Source organism: Tamandua tetradactyla, chromosome X, assembly GCF_023851605.1.
Source record: "Tamandua tetradactyla isolate mTamTet1 chromosome X, mTamTet1.pri, whole genome shotgun sequence".
Lineage (NCBI taxonomy): Eukaryota > Metazoa > Chordata > Mammalia > Pilosa > Myrmecophagidae > Tamandua > Tamandua tetradactyla.
This window is the reverse complement of record NC_135353.1, coordinates 20338774-20358687: the sequence shown is the minus strand read 5'-3', so window position 1 is coordinate 20358687 and position 19914 is coordinate 20338774. Positions and strand designations below refer to the sequence as shown.

General features: G+C 40.1%; 1 pseudogene; it reads left to right on the top strand.

The window, feature by feature from the left end:
• The first annotated feature begins 5191 nt into the window (after positions 1-5191).
• Positions 5192-6957, top strand: LOC143670615 (heat shock cognate 71 kDa protein pseudogene; annotated as a pseudogene).
• The last annotated feature ends 12957 nt before the right edge of the window (positions 6958-19914 follow it).

Sequence of the window (19914 nt, the reverse complement as noted above, 5' to 3'; positions counted from 1 at the left end):
TAAGGCATTCTGTAAGCCTACGGATGGTAGTTTTGGCAGAAGCATTGTGTGCAGGGAAAGCAAACCCATATCCAGAGTATGTGTCTATTCCAGTTAGAACAAATCACTGCCCCTTCCACGAAGTTAGTGGTCCAATGTAATCAACCTGCCACCATGTAGCTGAATGGTCACCTCGGAGAATGGTGCCATATTAGGGGCTGAGTGTAGGTCTCCTGCTGGCAGATTGGGCACTCAGCAGTGGCTGTAGCCAGGTCAGCCTTGGTGAGTGGAAGTCCATGTTGCTGAGCACATGCATAACCTCCATCCCTACCACCATGACCACTTTGTTCATGAGCCCATTGGGCAATGACAGGAGTTGCTGGGGAAAGAGGCTGACTGGTATCCACAGAACAGGTCATCTTATCTATGTTATTATTAAAACCTTCCTATGCTGAAGTCACCCTCTGGTGCACATTCACATGGGACACAAATATCTTCGTTTTTAGCCCACTCTGAAAGGTCTATCCACTTATTTCTTCCCCAGACCTCTTTGTCATCAATTTTCCAATTATGGCCTTTCCAAGTCCCTGACCATCCAGCCAAACCATTAGCAACAGCCCATGAGTCAGTATACAAACACACCTCTGGCCAGTTTTCCTTCAAAGCAAAATGAACAACCAGGTGCACTGCTTGAAGTTCTGCCCCGAGTTTTCTCTTCCTCAGTCAATTCACTGTAAGGAACTCCCCAAGAAGCCATGGCTCTGGTTTGGGAGACAAAAGGTAATGTGGCAGGAATGGAGACCATGGGCATTTGGAACACTTATTCATGTAACTTACTTGTGCCTTCAGGACCTGCTCTGGCCCTATCTTGTATATGCCATTTCCATTTTACAATACAGTGCTGCTGCACACACCCAACTTTATGGCTTGGTATGTCAGCCAACACCCAGCTCACGATAGGCAACTCAGGTCTCATGGTAACTTGGTGGCCCATGGTTAAGCATTGAGTCTCTACTAAGGCCCAGTAGCGGGCCAAAAGCTGTTTCTCAAAAGGAGAATAGTTATGTGCAGCAGATGGTAAGGCTTTGCTCCAAAATCCTAAGGGTCTGCGTTGTGATTCTCCTATAGGGGCCTGCGAAAGGCTCCAGACAGCACCTCTATTTGCAACTGACACTTCCAGCACCATTGGATCTGCTGAATCATATGGTCCAGGTGGCAGAACAGCTTGTACAGCAGCCTGGACCTGTCGCAGAGCCTCCTATTGTTCAGGCCCCCACTCAAAATTAGCAGCTTTTCTGGTCACTCGATAAATGGGCCGGAGTAGAACACCCAAATGAGGAATATGTTGTCACCAAAATTCAAAGAGACCAACTAGGCGTTGTACCTCTGTTTTGGTCATAGGAGGGGCCAGATGCAGCAATTTATCCTTCATTTCGAAGGGATATCTCAACATGCTCCACACCCCTGGACACCTAGAAATTTCACTGAGGATGAAGGCCCCTGTATTTTTGTTGGATTTATTTCCCATCCTCTGACACGCAAATGCCTTACCAGGAAGTCTAGAGTAGTTGCTACTTCTTGCTCACTAGGTCCAATTAACATGATATCATCAATACGATGGAACAGTGTGATGTCTCCTGGGAGGGAGAAATGATCAAGATCCCTGTGGACAAGATTATGACATAGGGCTGGAGAGTTGATATACCCCTGAGATAGGACAGTGAAAGTATATTGCTGACCTTGCCAGCTGGAAGCAAACTATTTCTGGTGGTCCTTACTCAAAGCTATTGAGAAAAAAGCATTTGCCAGATCAATAGCTGCATACCACATACCAGGGGATGTATTGATTTGCTCAAGCAATGATACCACATCTGGACAGCACTGCAATTGGAGTGACCACCTGGTTGAGCTTACAATAATCCACTGTCATCCTCCAAGACCCATCTGTTTTCTGCACAGGCCAAATAGGAGGGTTGAATGGGGATGTGGTGGGTATCATGACCCCGGCACCCTTCAAGTCCTTAAGAGTGGCAGTAATCTCTGCCATCCCTCCAAGAATCCGGTATTGCTTCTGATTTACTATTTTGCCTGGTAGGGGCAGTTCTAGTGGCTTCCACTTGGCCTTTCCCACCATAATAGCCCTCACTGCATGAGTTAGAGAGCCAACATGGGGATTCTGCCAGTTGCTCAGTATGTCTATACCAATTCTACATTCTGGAACTGGGGAATAACTACAGGATGGGTCCGGGGGCCCACTGGACCCACTGTAAGACAGACCTGAGCTAAACCTCCATTGATCACCTGGCCTCCATAATTCCCACTCTGACCGGTGGACTAGAGTGACGTTTTGGATCCCCTGGAATTAATGTCACTTCTGAACCAGTGTCTAATAATCCCCGAAATATCTGATCATTTCCTTTTCCCCAATGCACAGTTACCCTGGTAAAAGGCCATCAGTCTCCTTGGGGAAGGCTTGGAGTAAGATTAACAGTATAAATTTGTGGCAGTGTAACAGGGTTCTCCGCCAAAGGGACCTGGCCTCCCCTTCATTCAAGGGGCTCTGGGTCTATAAACTGTTTCAAGTCTGGAAATTGATTAAGGGGCCGTGACTCTGTGTTTTTGTAATTCAGGTTATACTTCTGTTCACTTGACCTAGAACTCTTTTGTTTATACAGCTCAAACAATAATTTAGTTGACTGCCCTTCTATTGTATTTCTAGGTACCCCATGATTTACTAGCCAATGACACAAATCTCTGTGAGTCATATAATTTTGATGACTGCTTTGAGTTTGCTGTCTATTATAATAGCCATGTCTACCCTGTCTTTGGCGATTAAGTGCTACCACCTGGCTTCGGCCAACTCAGGATCCCGTCATCCCCATTGTGTTCAAAGATTCCAGCTCTGTGACAGCAGTTCCTACAGTAGTATCTGACCTACAGAGAAGTGCAACCACAGAGCTCTCTAGGGATGATGGTGCTAGTCTCACAAATTTATTTCTCAGGGTCCTAGTAAAAGGTGCAACCTCCGGACATTCATGGGGTATAAGAGCAGGCTCTGCATGATAAATCCACTTTCAGATTCCAATCTTTCTAAGCCTCTGGATTCCCTCATCTACATTATACCAGGGCAGTTCTGGCATTTCAACCTCAGGTAATGCTGCCCACCTTTTGATCCATGTTTCAACCAACCATCCAAACAAACTGTTAATGCCTTTTTTTAACCCCTCGAGTTATAACATTGAATGCAGAAACTCTGCTTAGTGGGCCCATATCAATAAATTCAGCCTGATCCAGCCTTATATTCCTCCCACCATTATCCCATACCCTTAAAATCCATTGCCACACATATTCCCCCGATTTTTCTCTATATAAATTGGAAAACTCACACAGTTCTTTTGGAGTATAATGTACCTCCTCATGTGTGATACTTTGTACCTCACCTTTAGGGGCCTGTTGGGACTTTAGCCTAGTTATAGGCCTGGAAGAAATGAGGGGAGGCGGGAGTGGGTCATGAAAGAAAAGAATTAGAAATATCTTCCAAGCCATTTGCTCCAGGGCCTTCATTTGCAGTTTCATCTGGTGAAACAGGATTAATCACTCTAGGGCTAATCCCTTTAGGAGGAGGTTGGGTGGCCAACTCCTCAAGGCAGGCTGGAGGTGGTGCGGTTATGTCCTCAGGGCAAATTATTACAGGGTTATCTAGAGAAGACTCAGCATGATCTAGGGTTTCGACCTCACCCCCGACATCATTATCAATTCATATGTCACCATCCCATTTTTTCAGGGTTCCACTCCTTTCCAATCAATGCCCTCACTTTAACGGCAGACAAAATGCAACATTGAGATTTCAGTTTACGTTGTGAAGTCGCTACCCTATCAATAAAATTCTGAGTCTGATTTTCAGAGATCTCAACTCTACGGCTACAGGAAATAATATTTTCCTTCAGGATACTCATAGAAATATCTACGTCTGTCAGACGGTGCTTAAGCTTCTCGTTTGAAACCTTAAGCCCATCCTTTCACTCCTTAATGCAGCCAGTGTATCTAACAACAATCAACCAACATCTCTATACCTCTACAAAACTCTGTAAAGGTGTCAAAAACATTATCCCCCAGAGCCGGGCTTCATACAAGCAAAGCATTAGAAGAATCGAATGGTGATATTTTCACTATCTGTTTTGCCAACTCACTCCATGGATTGGGAGTGTCATTCTGATTACAGGAATCAGAGTCCTTAGTGTCTTTGAGTCCAGTCAGAGTACATAACCATTCATAAAAACCCATTGTTAAGATTCTGTTTCTTAAGAACCACTCCTGGCACCAAGATGTATTAATTAGGGTTCTCTAGAGAAACAGAATCAACAGGGAACACTTGCAAATATAAAATTTATAAAAGTATCTCACCTGACTGCAGGAATGCAGAATCCGAAATCCACAGGGCAGGCTGTGAAGCCGACGATTCTGATGGAGGGTCTGGACGAACTCTACAGGAGAGGCTCACCAGCCGAAACAGGAAGAGCCTGTCTTTTCTGAATCCTCCTTAAAAGGCTTCCAGTGATTAGATTAAGCATCACTCATTGCAGAAGACACTTCCTTTTGGCTGATTACAAGTAGAATTAGCTGTGGATGCAGCTGACTGATCATGATCTAATTCTATGAAATGTTCTCATTGCAACAGACAGGCCAGCACTTGCTCAACCAGACAAACGGGTACCACAACTTGGCCAAGTTGACACATGTACCTGACCATGACAATGACCAAGTGGGGTTTATCTCAGGAACACAAGGCTAGTTCATCAGTCAAATATCAACCAGTGGAATTCACCATATCAACAGACTAAAGTAGAAAACCATATGATAGTCTCAATAGATGCAGAAAAATACCTTTGACAGAATTTAGTATCCAATCATGATCAAAAAAAATAACTCAGAAATCTGGGAGAAGGGAACTTCCTCAACCTGATGAAAGCTATCTCCAAAAATTTGCTCACTGAACATGGCACTAGCTTTTGGGACTCTTTCTATGAGCCAGGCCTCCATTGTGCAGCCATGTCAAGGAACCTGCAGTTGGCATTGATCTTGGCACCACCTACTCAGGTGTGGATGTCTTCCAGCATGAAAAGTAGCGATAATTGCCAACGATCAGGGGACCCGAACAACTCTGAGTTATGTTGCCTTTACTGATACCAAACAATTGATCGGTGATGCTGTGAAGAAACAATTTGCAATGAACCCCATCAACACGGTTTTTGATGCCAAACATCTGATTGGATGTAGATTTGATGATGTTGTTGTTCAGTCTGATATGAAGCATTGGCCCTTCATGGTGGTGAATGACACGGGCAAGCCCAAGGTCCAAGTAGAATACAAGGGCAAGACCAAAAGTTTCTACCCAGAGGAAGTATCATCTATGGTTCTGATAAAGATGAAAGAAACTGCAGAAGCCTATCTTGGGAAAACTGTTACCAATGCTGTTGTCACAGTGCCAGCTTATTTTAATGACTTTCAGCATCAAACCACCAAAGATACTGATACCATTGCTGGCCTCAATGTACTCAGAAGCATCAAGGAGCCAACTGCTGCTGCTATTGTTTATGGCTTAGGCAAAAAGGTTAGTGCTAAAAGAAATGTGCTGATCATTGACTTAGAAGGTAGCACTATTAATGTGTCAATGTTCACCACTGAAGATGGAATTTTTGAGGTTAGATCAAAATATTTTGGCAACCAAATGGTCAACCATTTTATTGCGGAGTTCAAGCACAAGCATAAGGAAGACATCAATGAGAAAAAGAGAGCTATCTGCCACCACCTTACTGATTGTGAACAAACTAAGTGTACCTACTCTTCCAGCACCCGGGCTAGTAATGAGGTTGATTCTCTGTATGAAGAAATCGACTTCTGTACCTCCATTACTCATGCCTGGTTTGAAGAACTGAATGCTGGCCTGTTCTGTGGCACTTTGGACACTGTGGAGAAAGCCCTCAGGCATGTCAAGCTAGACAAGTAACAAATTCAAGATATTGTCCTGGTGGGCAGTTCTACTCATATTCCCAAAATTCAGAAACTTCTCCAGGACTTCTTCAATAGAAAAGAACTAAACAAGAGCATCAACCCTAATGAGACTGTTGTTTATAGGGCAGCTGTGTAGACAGCCATATTATCTGGATACAAATCTGAAAACTTTCAAGATTTGGTGCGATTGGATGTCACTCCTCTTTCCCTTTGTATTGAAACAGCTGGTGGAGTCATGACTGTCCTCATGAACTACAATACAACCATTCCTAAGAAGCAGACGCAGATCTGCTTCTCTAACAACCACCTCTACACTACCTCCTCTAACAACCAGCCTGGGGTGCTCATTCAGTTTTATTAAGGTGAGAGTGTCATGACCAAGGATAACAATCTGCTTAGCAAGTTTGAACTCACTGGGAAACCTCCTGCAACCTACAGTGTACCTCAGATTGAAGTCACTTTTGCCGTTGATGCCAACGGCATCCTCAATGTCTCTGCTGTGGATAAGAGCACAGGAAAAGAGAACAAGATCATCACTAATGACAAGGATCATTTAAACAAAGAAGACATTGAGCACATGGTTAAGGAAGCCAAGAATTATAAGGCTAAAGATGAGAAACAGAGGGACAAGGTATCTTCCGAGAATTTACTTGAATTGTATGCATTTAATATGAAGGCAACAGTTGAGGATGAGAAACTTTAAGGCAAGATCAATGATGAGGAGAAACAGAAGATTCTTGACAATGAAAAGATATCATTGATTGGCTTGATAAGAATCAGACTGCAGAGAAGGAAGAATTTAAGCATCAGCAGAATGAGCTGGAGAAAGTCTATAACCCCATCATTACAAAGCGGTACCAGAGTGCAGGAGGCATGTCAGGAGAAATGCCTGGGGGCTTCCCTGGTGGTGGAGCACTTCCTTCTGGTGGTGCCTTTTCTGGACCCACCATTGAAGAGGTTGATTAAATCAGTCAGCATACACACCTTAACATTGTTCCACAGTAAAAAATTGAAGGACCTAAATTTGCAGCACATTCTGTGGCAGTTCAGCTCCTATACAAAATTCCTGGGGATTCTTAATATTTGACTATGGAATATGTACACAGGGAAACGACATAACTTTGTACTTTATTTGTACTGTATTGTAAGTGGAAAAAAGCAATGTCAAATAAAACTACTTAAAATTGTCACTAAAAATCTTACATTTATCCATTGATGATGCACTTTCACAATCTCTTTGTCACTGAAAAAAAATATTTTTCACTTTAATGTGAAGAGTGGCTTTAGTTCACATGCTAAAAATTCACCATAAGCTTTTTTTTTTTTGGCATGGGCAGGCTCTGGGAATTGAACCCAGGTCTCTGGCATGGCAGGCAAGAATTCTGCCACTGAGCCACTATTGCCCTGCCCCACTGTAAGCTTTTGAGACATATGTTGAGTGGAGAATATTCTAAGCTTTCCAATGATTAAACATCAAACCAGTAAGTCTAGAACCTCTCTACTATAATTTGTCTAGAAAATAATCCTCATATCTTTTACTCTGTAGAGACAGACATGTGGCTACAAGAGGAGCTGGAGACCAGCACTGAATTTAGATTCTTAACCAATCCTTGTGTATTCATATCAACACAAGTTCACCTATGCTTTCTGTGGCACTTGAGGCCTCCAAGTCAAAGCCCTTCTCACTGCAAGAGCTTCAGCTTTTACCCAGGGTGAAATGGGGACTGATTATAAGGTTTTGAGCAGAGGAGGGACATCATCTGACATCCATTTTGAAAAAAGACCACTTTGGCTGCTGGATTGAAAATAGACCACAGTGGAGGCAAGGGCAGGAGTGGGGAGACCTGGTGGAAAGCTATATCTGGTTACCCAGGTAAAAGATGATGGTTGTTCAGGCCAGAGTGGTGAAAATGGAGAGAAATATATTCTAGATAGATTTAAAAATACAGCCAGGAGGCTTTCCTGGCCAATTATATATGTAATGTGAGAGAAGAGAGGAGTTAAGTATGACTCCAAGGTTTTTCTCAGAATTCACAAAGAAAAAATAGTTTGTATCTTGTTATTTCACTTAGTAGCTACTGAGACTTCAGCACTTTCTTTTCTGATAAGTCAACTATCATTCTCTCATCTATTTACTATCTTTTAAAAAACTGCTTATTTTTCTCATGTACCATAGTATCCTCTCCTGTGTATGGTTATGGGATTATATGTCTCTTGCTTCTCTGCCATAATAGGAGGATTTGGAGTGGCAGCATAGATAAGCACAGGTTTTCATGTTTTTGTAGCTTTATTGTGGTATAATTTACATACAATAAAATGTACCCATGCTAAGTGTATATTTCAATGATTTTAAGTAAATTTAGAGTCGTTTAGCTTTCTCCATTGTGCAACTTTAGAACATTACCATAACCCCCAAAAGTTCCCTCATGCCCATGTGCGTCAATACCCACTCCCAGACCTAGACCCAGGCAACCAACAGTCTGATTTCTGTCTTCATAGAGTTGCTTTCTGGACATTGCACACAAATAAAACCACACAATAGATAGTCTTTTACATCTGTCTTCTTTCATATAGCACTGTTTTTGAGGTTTGTTCATGTTGTATAAATGTATCAGTAATTGTACTTTTTTATTGCTTAGTAGTATCATATTGCATAGATAAGCACATTTTGTTCATCCTTTCACCAGTTAATGGACATTTGGATTAATTCCAGTTTGGAGATGTTATAAAAATGTTTCTATGTGCATTCTCTCACAAACCTTTGTGGGAATATATGTTTTCATAACTCTTGGGTAGGATATCTAGGAGAGAAATTGCTCGGTTTCATGTATGTTTATGATGAAATAATTAAGAAACTGTCAGATTTTTTTTAAGTGACTATACCATTTTACATACACAACAGCAATATATGAAGGCCCTAATTTTTCCACATTCTTGCCAACACTTGTTATTGTCTGCCTATTTGGTTATAGTCTTCCTAGTGGTTGTATACGGTAAATCATTGTGAGTTTTTTTTTTTTTTAACTTTTTTATTGTGTAATATAACATATATATAAAAGAAAAAAGTAATAATTTTCAATTATTATGTTTCAATTATGTTTGATAAAACACCTCTGTGAAGCTGTCTGGCCCCAGGCTTTTCCTTGTAGGAAGATTTTTGATGACTGAGTGAATCTCTTTATCTGTGAATGGTTTGTTGAGATCTTCTAATTCTTCTTGAGTCAGTGTAGCTTGTTCATGTGTTTCCAGAAGTTTGTCCACGTCATCTAAGTTGTCTAATTTGTTGGCGGATAGTTGTTTCATAGTATCGTCTTATGATTTTTTTTATTTCTTCAAGGTCTAGGGTAATGACCCCCCTCTCATTTCTGATTTTGTTTATTCGCATCCTCTCTTTTTTTTTTCTTTGTCAGCTTGTTAGTGGGTCCATCTATTTTATTGATTTTCTCAAAGAACCAACTTTTGATTTTATTGATTCTTTCCATTGTTCTTTTTTCCTCCCATTCATTTAACTCTGGTTTAATCTTTGTTATTTCACTTCTTCTATTTGTTTTTGGGTTAGTTTTCTGTTCTTTCTCAAGTTCCTCCAGGTAAGCAGTTAAGTCCTCAATTTTTGCTCTTTCTTCTTTTCCAATATAGTCATTTAGAGCAATGCAGTTCCCTCTCAGCATAGTCTTTCCCAGATACCATAAGTTCTGATATGTTGTATTCACATTTTCATTCATCTCCAGATAGCTATCAATTTCTCTATTAATTTCTTATTTTGATCCACCACTGTATTAAAATGTGTTATTTAACCTCCATATATTTGTGAAAGTTCTGGTTCTTTGGGATTATTGATTTCCAGCTTCCTTTCATTGTGATCAGACAAGTGCCATGAATTATTTCAATGTTTTTAAATGTACAAAGACCAGTTTTGTACCTCAGCATATGATCTATCCTGGAGAATGTTCTATAAATAGTAGAGAAGAACGTATATCTTTGCGTTTTGGGATGTAATGATCTATATATGTCTGTTAGATCTAATTCATTTATTAAATTGTTTAAGTTCTATATTTCCTTGCTGATCCTCTGTCTGGTTGCTCTATCCAAAGAAGGGAGTAGTATTATTGCTGAAATGTCTATTGCTTCCTTCAGTTTTGCCAGTGTTTGTCTCATGTACTTTGGATCTTTATGATTGGGAGCATAAACATTTATGATTGTCATTTCTTCTTAGTGAATTGTCTCTTTTATTAATATATAGTGTCCTTTGTCTCTTATGATGTCAATACATTTAAAGTCTATTTTGTTCAATATTGTTATTGCTACCCTTACTTTCTTTTGGTTACAGCTTGTGTGGAACATCTTTTTCCATTCTTTCACTTTGAATCGATTTATATCCTTGTGTCTAAGATAAGTCTCCTGTAAGAGGCATATAGCAGGATCATATTTCTTAATCCATTCTGTCAATCTGTATCTTTTATTTGGTATGTTTAGTCTGTCAACATTCAAAGTTATTACTCTAAAGGTGTTTTTGAAATCCACCATCTTATCCTTTGCATTTTATTTGTCAGATCTATACATTCTTTTCCGTCTTTCTCTTTTTATTATTTAAGTTATCCTTACCAGTACTCTTCAATTCTGTGCCCTCCTCCAGACCTCCCTCCACTGTCTTTTTTTCAGCTCTAAGAACTCCCTTTATTTTTTCTTCCATGGGCAGTCTCTTGTGATAAATTCTTTCAGCATTTATTTTCCTGTGAAAATTTTAATCTCTCCCTCACTTTTGAAGGACAATTTGGCTGGGTACAGAATTCTTGACTGAAAGTCTTTCTCCTTCAGGATCGTAAATATATCATACCACTGCCTTCTCGCCTCCACAGTGCCAGTTGAATAGTCAAACTCAGTCTTATGTAGTTTCCCTTGTTTTTCTCTTGCCACTTTCAGAATTTTATGCTTCTCTTCAACATCTGACAGATTGATTAATATGTGTCTTGGGGAAGGTCTATTTAGATTTGTTCTATCTGGAGTTTGTTGGGCTTCTTTGATTTGCATATTTATGTCCTTTATAAGGGTTGGGAAGGTTTCTGCCATTATATCCTCAACTAATCTTCTTAGCCCTTTACTCTTCTCTTCTTCTTATAGGCCACCAATGATTTTTATAGTTGTACACTTTGTTTTGTCCATCATTTCCCTGAGATCCAATTTGAATTTTTCCATCTTTTATCCATTTGTCGTTTGAGTGTTTGAAATCAGTTGTCCTGTCCTCTAGTTCACTTATTCTTCCTTCTACCTCTTCAAATCTGCTGTTGTGTGTCTGTAGTATATGTTTTACTTGGTCTACAGCATCTTTAATCTCTGTGATATCTGCTGTTTTTCTACTTATTCTTTCAAATTCCTCTTTATGCTTTCCTAGTGTCTTCTTGATCTCCTTTATGTCATTAGCCATCCTATTGATTTTATTTGAAGAATTATATGAACATCTCTGATTAGTTTTTCCAAAATCTGTATTTCCTTTGGTATTTTAATTTGATCACTAGGTTGGACTATATCTGTGTGCATCTTGATATGATATTAGTGATTTTCTGTTGTCTTTGTGTCATGTAAATATCTTGATGTGTGGGGGTCCAGAAGCTGGGAGGATTTAGCTGTGTGGGTGCAGGGGTATAAGTGGCAGAGACCTTGTGTGAGCTGCTCTAGGGGATGGGGGCCTGGTATGCATGTGCTCAGAGCTCAGGGGCAGTCAGCAAGGGTTGCTGCTGCATGGGATGAGGTTGGGTATGACCCAGATGCACAATTTAGCCTTGCTCAGAGCTGGGGGCTATGACAGGCATGCACGTGTATATCACTTTACAGATCTGGAGGGGCTGTAAACTGATGTACACATGTGCAGAGCTCAGGGGAGACAGGGTGGGATTGCACCACTCTATGGGCTAGGGGTGGGTGTAGCCTAGGCATCAAGATATGTGCCCACAGCCTTGATGTACTGGCAACAGCCTGTGGGAGCAGAGTGTGGGAGGTGGGGGTTGAGGGGCTGGGTGCAGGTGGGTGTGTATTGGGAGGGTTGGGGTGAGACTATGTGCTTGCGCAGGAGAGGTGGGTTGGGCTAGGGCAGGTGTGCATGTGCTCGGGGTAGGGGTCTGGGGCAGGGACATGTGGGAGGGGGTTCAGGTGATGGGGTTCACGTGTGTGGAGTATGGGGTGAGTCATGGGATGGGGGCAGAGTGCATATGGGCAGCTTACTCAAGGAATGTGGTTTGGCTTACTTCCTAGTCCCAGTCTCCCCATCCATGCACAAATGCACCATTTGTGTCCTTGCCCTCATGTCCTCTGAATAGATAGCCAGCAATGAGATTACTGGATCATATAGCAATTCTATACTTAGCTTCATGAGGAACTGCCAAACTGCTTTCCACAGTGGTTGTACCATTTTACATTCCTATCAACAGTGGATAAGTATGCCTCTTTCTCCACATCCTCTCCAGCACTTACTGTTTTCTGGTTTTTTGATAATGGTCATTCTGGTGGGTGTGAGATGATATCTTGTTGTGGTTTTGATTTGCATTTCCCTAATAGCCAGTGAAGGTGAGCATCTTTTCATCTGCCTTTTAGCCATTTGTATTTCCTCTTCTGAGAAGTGTCTCTTCATGTCTTTCGCCCATTTTTTAATTTGGTTGTCTTTTTGTGTTGAGTTGAAGAATCTGTGATATATTTTGAATACTAAACCCTTATCTGATATATGGTTTCCAAATATTGTCTCCCATTGAGTAGGCTGCCTTTTTGCTTTCTTGGCAAAGTTTTTTGATGCGCAAATGTGTTTAATTTTGAGGAGTTTCCATTTATTTATTTCTTTTTTCATGCTCCTGCTTTGGGTGTAAGATCTAGGAAGCCACCTCCTATTACAAGTTTATAAAATATTTCCCTATATTTTCTTCTAAAAGTTTTATGGTCTTAGCTCTAATGTTTAGGTCTTTGATTAATTTTGAGTTAATCTTTGTTTAAGGTGTGAGATACAGATCCTCTTTCATTCTTTTGCATGTGGATATCCAGGTCTCCAAGCACCATTTATTGAAGAGGTTGCTTTGTTCAGGTGAGTTGGCTTGACTGCCTTATCAAAGATCAACTGTGCACAGATGAGGTTTATATCTGAAAATTCTATTTGATTCCATTGGTTAATATATCTATCTTTATGCCAGTGACATGCTGTTTTGACCACTGTAGCTTCATAATATGTTTTGAAGTCAGGTAGTTTGAGACTTCTCAGTTCATTTTTCTTTCTCAAGATATTTTTAGCTATTCAGGGCACTGTGCCCTTCCAAATAAATTTGGTTATTGATTTTTCTATTTCTGCACATATGTTTTTGGGATTTTAATTGCTATTGCACTGAATCTATAAATCAATTTGGGTACAAGTGACATTTTAAGTATATTTAATCTTCCAATCCACGAACATGGCATGCCCTTCCATTTATTTAGGTCTTCCATGATTTATTTTAGCAATTTCTTGTAGTTTTCTGTGTACAGATCTTTTTTATCCTTAGTTAAATTTATTCCTAAACATCTGATTGTTTTGGTTGCTATTGTAAATGGAATTTTTTTTAAATTTCTTCCTCAGATCACTCATTACTAGTGCATGGAAACATCACTGATCTTTGAGTGTTGATCTTATACCCTGTCACTTTGCTGTACTCATTTATTAACTCTAGTACTTTTCCTATGGATTTTTCAGGATTTTTGACAAGTAGTATCATATCATCTTCAAATAGTGAGAGTTTTACTCCTTCCTTTCCAATTTGGATGCCTTTTATTTCTTTTTCCTGTCTAATTGCTCTGGCTAGAACTTCCAGCATAATGTTGAATAACAATGGTGGCAGTGGGCATCCTTGTCTTGTTCCTGATCTTAGGGGGGAAAGCCTTCAGCCTTTCCCGATGAAGATGATGTTAGCTGTGGTTTTTTCATATATTCCCTTTATCAGGTTGAGGAAATTCCCTTCTATTTCTATCCATTGTGGTGTTTTCATTAAGAAAGGATGTTGAATTTTTGTCAAATGACTTTTCTGCATCAATTGATATGATGATGTGGCTTTTCTGCTTTGATTTGTTGATATGGTGTATTACATTAATTGATTTTCTTATGTTGAACCATCCTTGCACACCTGGAAAAAATCCCACTTGATCATGGTGTATAATTCTTTTAATGTGCTGCTAGATTCGATTTGCAAGTATTTTGTTGAGGATTTTTGCAACTATATTCATTAGAGAGATTGGTCTGTAGTTTCCTTTTCTTGCAGTTATCTTTGTCTGGCTTTCGTATGAGGGTGATATTGGCTTCATAGAATGAGTTAGATAGCTTTCCCTCCTCTTCAATTTTTTAAAGAGCTTGAGCAAGATTGTTACTAATTCTTTCTTGAATGCTTGGGAGAATTCACATGTGAAGCCATCTGGTCCTTTACCTTTCTTTTCAGGGGAGCTTCTTGATGACTGATACAATCTCTTTACTTTTGATTTGTTTGTTGAGGTTGTCTATCTATTCACGAGTCAATGTTGATTGTTCATGCCTTTCCAGGAAGTTGTCCATTTCCTCTATTTTGTCTAGTTTATTAGAATATAGTTGCTCATATCCTCTCATTACTTCCTTCATTTCTGATGAGTCAGTAGTTATGTCACCTCTTCAATTTCTGATTTTATTTACTTGCATCCTCTCTCTTTTTCTTTTTGTCAACCTAGCTAAGGGTTCATCAATTTTATTGATTTTCTGAAAGAACCAACTTCTTGTTTTGTTGATTTTCTTGATTGTTTTCATGTTCTCAATTTCATTTATTTCTGCTCTAATCTTCATTGTTTCTTTCCTTTCATTTGCTTTGGGGTTACTTCGCTGTTCTTTCTCTAGTTCTTCCAAGTGAACAGTTAATTCCTTGACTTTTGCTCTTTCTTCTTTTTTAATATAGGTGTTTAAGGCAATAAATTTCCCTCAGCACTGCCTTTGATACATCCCATAAATTATGATCTGTTGTATTTTCATTTTCAGTTGCCTCAAGATATTTACTGATTTCTCTTGTAATTTCTTCCTTGACCCACTGGTTAAGAGTGTGTTGTTTAGCCTCCATATATCTGTGAATTTTCTGGCCCTCTGTTATTGATTTCCATCTTCATTCCATTATGATCCAAGAAGGAGTTTTGTATGATTACAATCTTTTTAAATTTACTGAAACTTGCTTTGTAATCCAGCATATGGTCTACCCTTGAAAATGATCCATTAACACTTGTGAAAAAGGTGTATCCTGCTGTTGTGGGATGCAATGTTCTGTAAATGTCTGTTAAGTCTAGTTCATTTATTGTGTTATTCAAATTTTGTTTCTTTATTGATCCTCAGTCTAGATGTTCTATCCATTGATGGGAGTGGAGAATTGAAGTCTCCAGCTATTATGGTAGAGGTGTCTATTTCTCCTTTCAGTGTTGTCAGTGTTTGCCTCGTGTACATTGAGCACTCTGGCTCGGTGAATAAATATTTATGATCATTACGTCTTGTTGAATTTTTCCTTTTATTAATACATAGTGTCTTTCTTTGTCTCTTTTAATTGTTCTACATGTGAAATCTAATTTATCAGATATTAGTATAGCTACTCCTGCTATTTTCTGACTGTTGTTTGCATGAAATACCTTTTCCAAACCTTTCACTTTCACACTATTTTTGTCCTTGGGTGTAAAATGAGTCTCCTGTAGACAGTATATAGGTAGATCCTGTTTTTAAATCTATTCTTCCAGTCTATGTCTTTTGATTGGGGAGTTTATTCCATTAATATTTAGTGTTATTACTGTAAAGGCAGTACTTTCTTCAACCATTTTGTCTTTTGGATTTTATATGTCATATCTAATTTTTTTTTCTGTTCCTATGTTTACTTACAGTCTTCATTTCTACACTCTTCTCCAGATCTCTCTCTCTTGCCTTTTCCTATCTGCCTTTAGTGCTCCCTTCAGTATATCTTGCACATCCAGCCTCTTGGTCACAAGTTCTTTCAGTGATTGTTTGCTGAAAATGTTTCAATCTCCCCCTCATTTTTGAAGGACAATTTTGCTGGATATAGAATTCTTGGTTGGCTGTTTTCCTTTTAGAATCTTAAATATATAATACCACTGCCTTCTCAGCTCCATGGTTTCTGCTGAGAAATCCACACTTAGTCTTATTGGGCTTCCCTTGTATGTGATGGATTGCTTTTCTCTTGCTGCTTTCAAAACTCTCTCTTTCTCTTTGACATCTGACAATCTGATTAGTAATTGTCTTGTAATATGCCTATTTGGATCTATTCTGTTTGTTGCATGCTGCACTTCTTGGATCTATAATTTTATGTCTTTCATAAGAGATGGGAAATTTTAAGTGATTATTTCCTCTATTAGTCTTTCTCCTCTGCTTCCTTTCTCTTCTCCTTCTGGGGCACCCCCAACACATATATTCATGTGCTTCATGTTGTCATTCAATTCCCTGAGACCCTGCTCATATTTTTTCATTCTTTCCCTATATTTTCTTTTGTGTGTCAGACTTCAGATGGCCAGTCCTCTAGTTCACTAATGCTTTCTTCTTCATCTTCAAATCTATCATTGTAGGTTTCCATTGTTTTTCTTTTTCATCTCTTCTATTGTGCCTTTCATTTCCGTAAGTTCTGTGATTTGTTTTTTCAACTTCTGATTTCTTCTTTTTGTTCATCCAATGCCTTCATTATATCCTTCCTCACCTTTTGGATTTGATCTTTGATGAGATTTTCCCATGTCTGTTCAAACATCCTGAATTAGTTGTTTCAATTCCTGTATCTCATTTGAATTGGCGGTTTGTTCATTTGACTGGGCCATAACTTCAATTTTCCTAGTATGACTCATTATTTTTTGCTTTCATCTAAGCATTTAATTTCCTTAATTTATTCTGTAGGTTGTTTTCACTCTTTTACCTAGGATTTCCTTGCTGAATGGTTTTGTTCTCTCTCTGTTCTTTGACATTCATTTAACTTATTCCAAACCTTTAGCATAGATTCTGTCTCAATGATCAGAATTTTTCAGTTCTTGTTTTTCTGTTTCTTGCCCTGCCTATATGGAAACTTTTTTTTTGAGGGGTGTCTCCTCAGATGTTACAGACCTCAGTCAGACTTTTACAGACTGGACTGGCCTCCTCTCAGGAGGAAAGAGTTGCCTGCATCAGTTTTCTCTGAAGGTAAGAACTTTCAGGTTGACTTTCCTATGAAGCCTCTAGACTTGGTGCTTTTCCTATCTTACCCATTATGAGGCACTTGTCTGCCTGTGGTTTCCCACCAGTGTAAAGTGATGTGGTGCCTTTAATTTCAGCAGACTCTTCTTGCTAGGGGTGTGGATGAGACAGAGGTGAGGCTGTAGGGTGGCTTTAATTGCTTCAGTTTTCCAGTCCCTAGGGCCTGAATTCCTTAAAGGAGGGATTCCACTTGAGCTGGGCCCCACTTTTCTCTTAGGGAAAGAACAGCCTTTCAACTGACTAGTTACTTTGTCTGTCAGACAAGCTTAATTCTGCCCCTGCCTGGGGCACTGCTGGAGCTTGAGAAGCCTTCCAATTCTATCTAATGAATTGTTAAGTAGTAGAAATAAAACAAAAAAAATCCTTTTCAGAGCAGGACCCTGCTCCTTGTGTTTGTCAATCAAGAGTTTTAAGGTGGCACAGGGCTATATGTATCTCCAGGCTCTATGTGCACCCCTTTTTAGGATCCAGCCCTTTATCAGTATTTTATGCTGTCCGACTCAAAAAAGCCTCTGATTTTTTTCCATCAGCCCCACCCCGTCTCTGTTGAGGCAAAAATTTCTAGTACCTTTAGCACTTATTCCAGGTTTATCTGTGCTGGGGGCCTATTTTCAATAGTCAATTAATTAACAATTAATAGTTAATTAATTCCACAATTGTAGCTTGGTTGAGCTAAGCCCTTGCTGCTAGTAAACTCTGTTTCCTTTCCCCTCAGGGAACAAGCCTGCTGTGCCCAGGGGTAGTGGGGGTGGGCACCAGCCTCCACAGCTTGGGAGACTTACAATTCTGTGTGGGGTCTTGACCAATCCATCTGGTCCACGTTGAATGGTACCTTTTGATACACTAAAGCTTTTTATTTATATGAAGTCCAGTTTATCAATATTTTATCCCATGGATCAGACATTTGGTATCTAAGAATTTGATTAACCCAAGGTCACAAAAATTTTCTTCTAGAAGTTTCAAAGTTTTATCTCTTACATTTTGGTATGATAGGTTTTGAGTTAGTTTTTATGTGAATTGTGTGAAGTAATGGTGTAAATTTATCGTTTTGCCCAGAACCATTTCTTGAAAAGACTATCTCTTCTCTGTTAACTTGCCTTGACAACTTTGTCAAACATCACTTGACCATAAATGTTAGGGTGTATTTAGGGAATATCAGCGCTGTTCCATTACTAAATTTGTCTATCTTTACACCACTACCACACTCTCTTGATTAACATAGCTTTATAATAAGTTTTGAAACCAGAAAGTGTGAGTCCTCCAACTTTGTTCTTCTTTTTCAAAAGTGTTTTGGCTATTCTGGATCCCTTGTATTTCTATATGGATTTTAGGAATAGCTTGTCAATTTCTTCAAAAATGCCATTTGGGGCTTTCATGGGGATTGCACTGAAATCTATACATCAATTTGTCATCTTAACAATATTGAGCTTAAATCCATGAACATGGAATGTCTCTCCATTTATTTACATCTTTTTAAATTTATCTCAACAATATTTGGTAGTTTTCAGCATACAACACCTGCAATTCTTTTGTCAATTTTGTTCCTAAGCATTTTTTCCGTTTGATTTCATTTTGAATGGAACTATTTTCTTCATTTCATTTTCAGATTATTCAAGCACTTACAAGAAGTACTCTATGATGAGCATCCTCAGCCTTTACATGTAAAATACCAGCTACATAATATGTGAAAATGTACATAAATATAGTTTCCAGGACCATTTGCAATATTCCTTTGTACCCTCCTCAGAAATCTAAGGTCCAAGATTTTAGAGTTATTTCTTTATAAACATAAACCACTGAGTACCTAAAAGTAAAATAAAAAGAAGGAATAAAAATTGCTTTATGAATTCAGAGGGAAGGACTTCAGATAAATCACAGAAAAGTTATATTAATATAAATATTTTTTTAAATGCTTTAATTCCTCACAATAAACTCTTCTTAGAGAGTATAGTTAGGTTTAGAGTTATGATAAGTAGGCAGGATAAGAGATGGAAATAAGAGGCGGGGCCAAGATGGTGGCTTAGTAAGGTACGTGCGTCTTAGTTCCTCCTCCAAAGCAACTACTAGGTGAACTGAAACAGTGCAGAACAGCTCCCGGGGCTACGGCAGGGAATGGACACACAGCGTAACCCAGTCTGGACTGGCTAGTCTGACTGCGAGACTCGGCTGCGGTGAGATCCTCGAGCGGCGCGCGATTTTCCGAGCAGTGGCAGCTGCGGCGGCCGCAGCTCCTCCCTCCCTCCTTCCCAGACCGGCTGAGAGTCTCGGAGAGGCAAGTTTCCCAAGTGGAGGTGGCCGGCGCCCCTCTTTTGCAGGCAGCTTCGAGTCTCGGCTTCGAGTCCGCGGCTACGAGTCTCGGATCAGAGGGCTATCCAAGCCGCGGTGGCCCATCCCCGCGGGCGGATTCCTGGTCCGGTGGGGAATTCCCCAGGCCGTGGCAGCCGGTGACCGACGCCCCTCCCCCGTGGGCGACTTCCTGGTCCGGTGGCGAATTCCCAGGGCCCGCTGCGGCCGGCGACCAGCCACAGGGTCCCCTCAAGCCATGGCGGCTGACACCCCCACCACGCGCGGCCCCTGAACCAACGGAGAGAATTGGATCGGAAATCCCCAGGCCGCAGAGATCGGTGACCGGGGAGATCCATTCCAAACACGTGAGACAAACGTGTGCCACGAGCACCACCTACCGGGCAGGATAA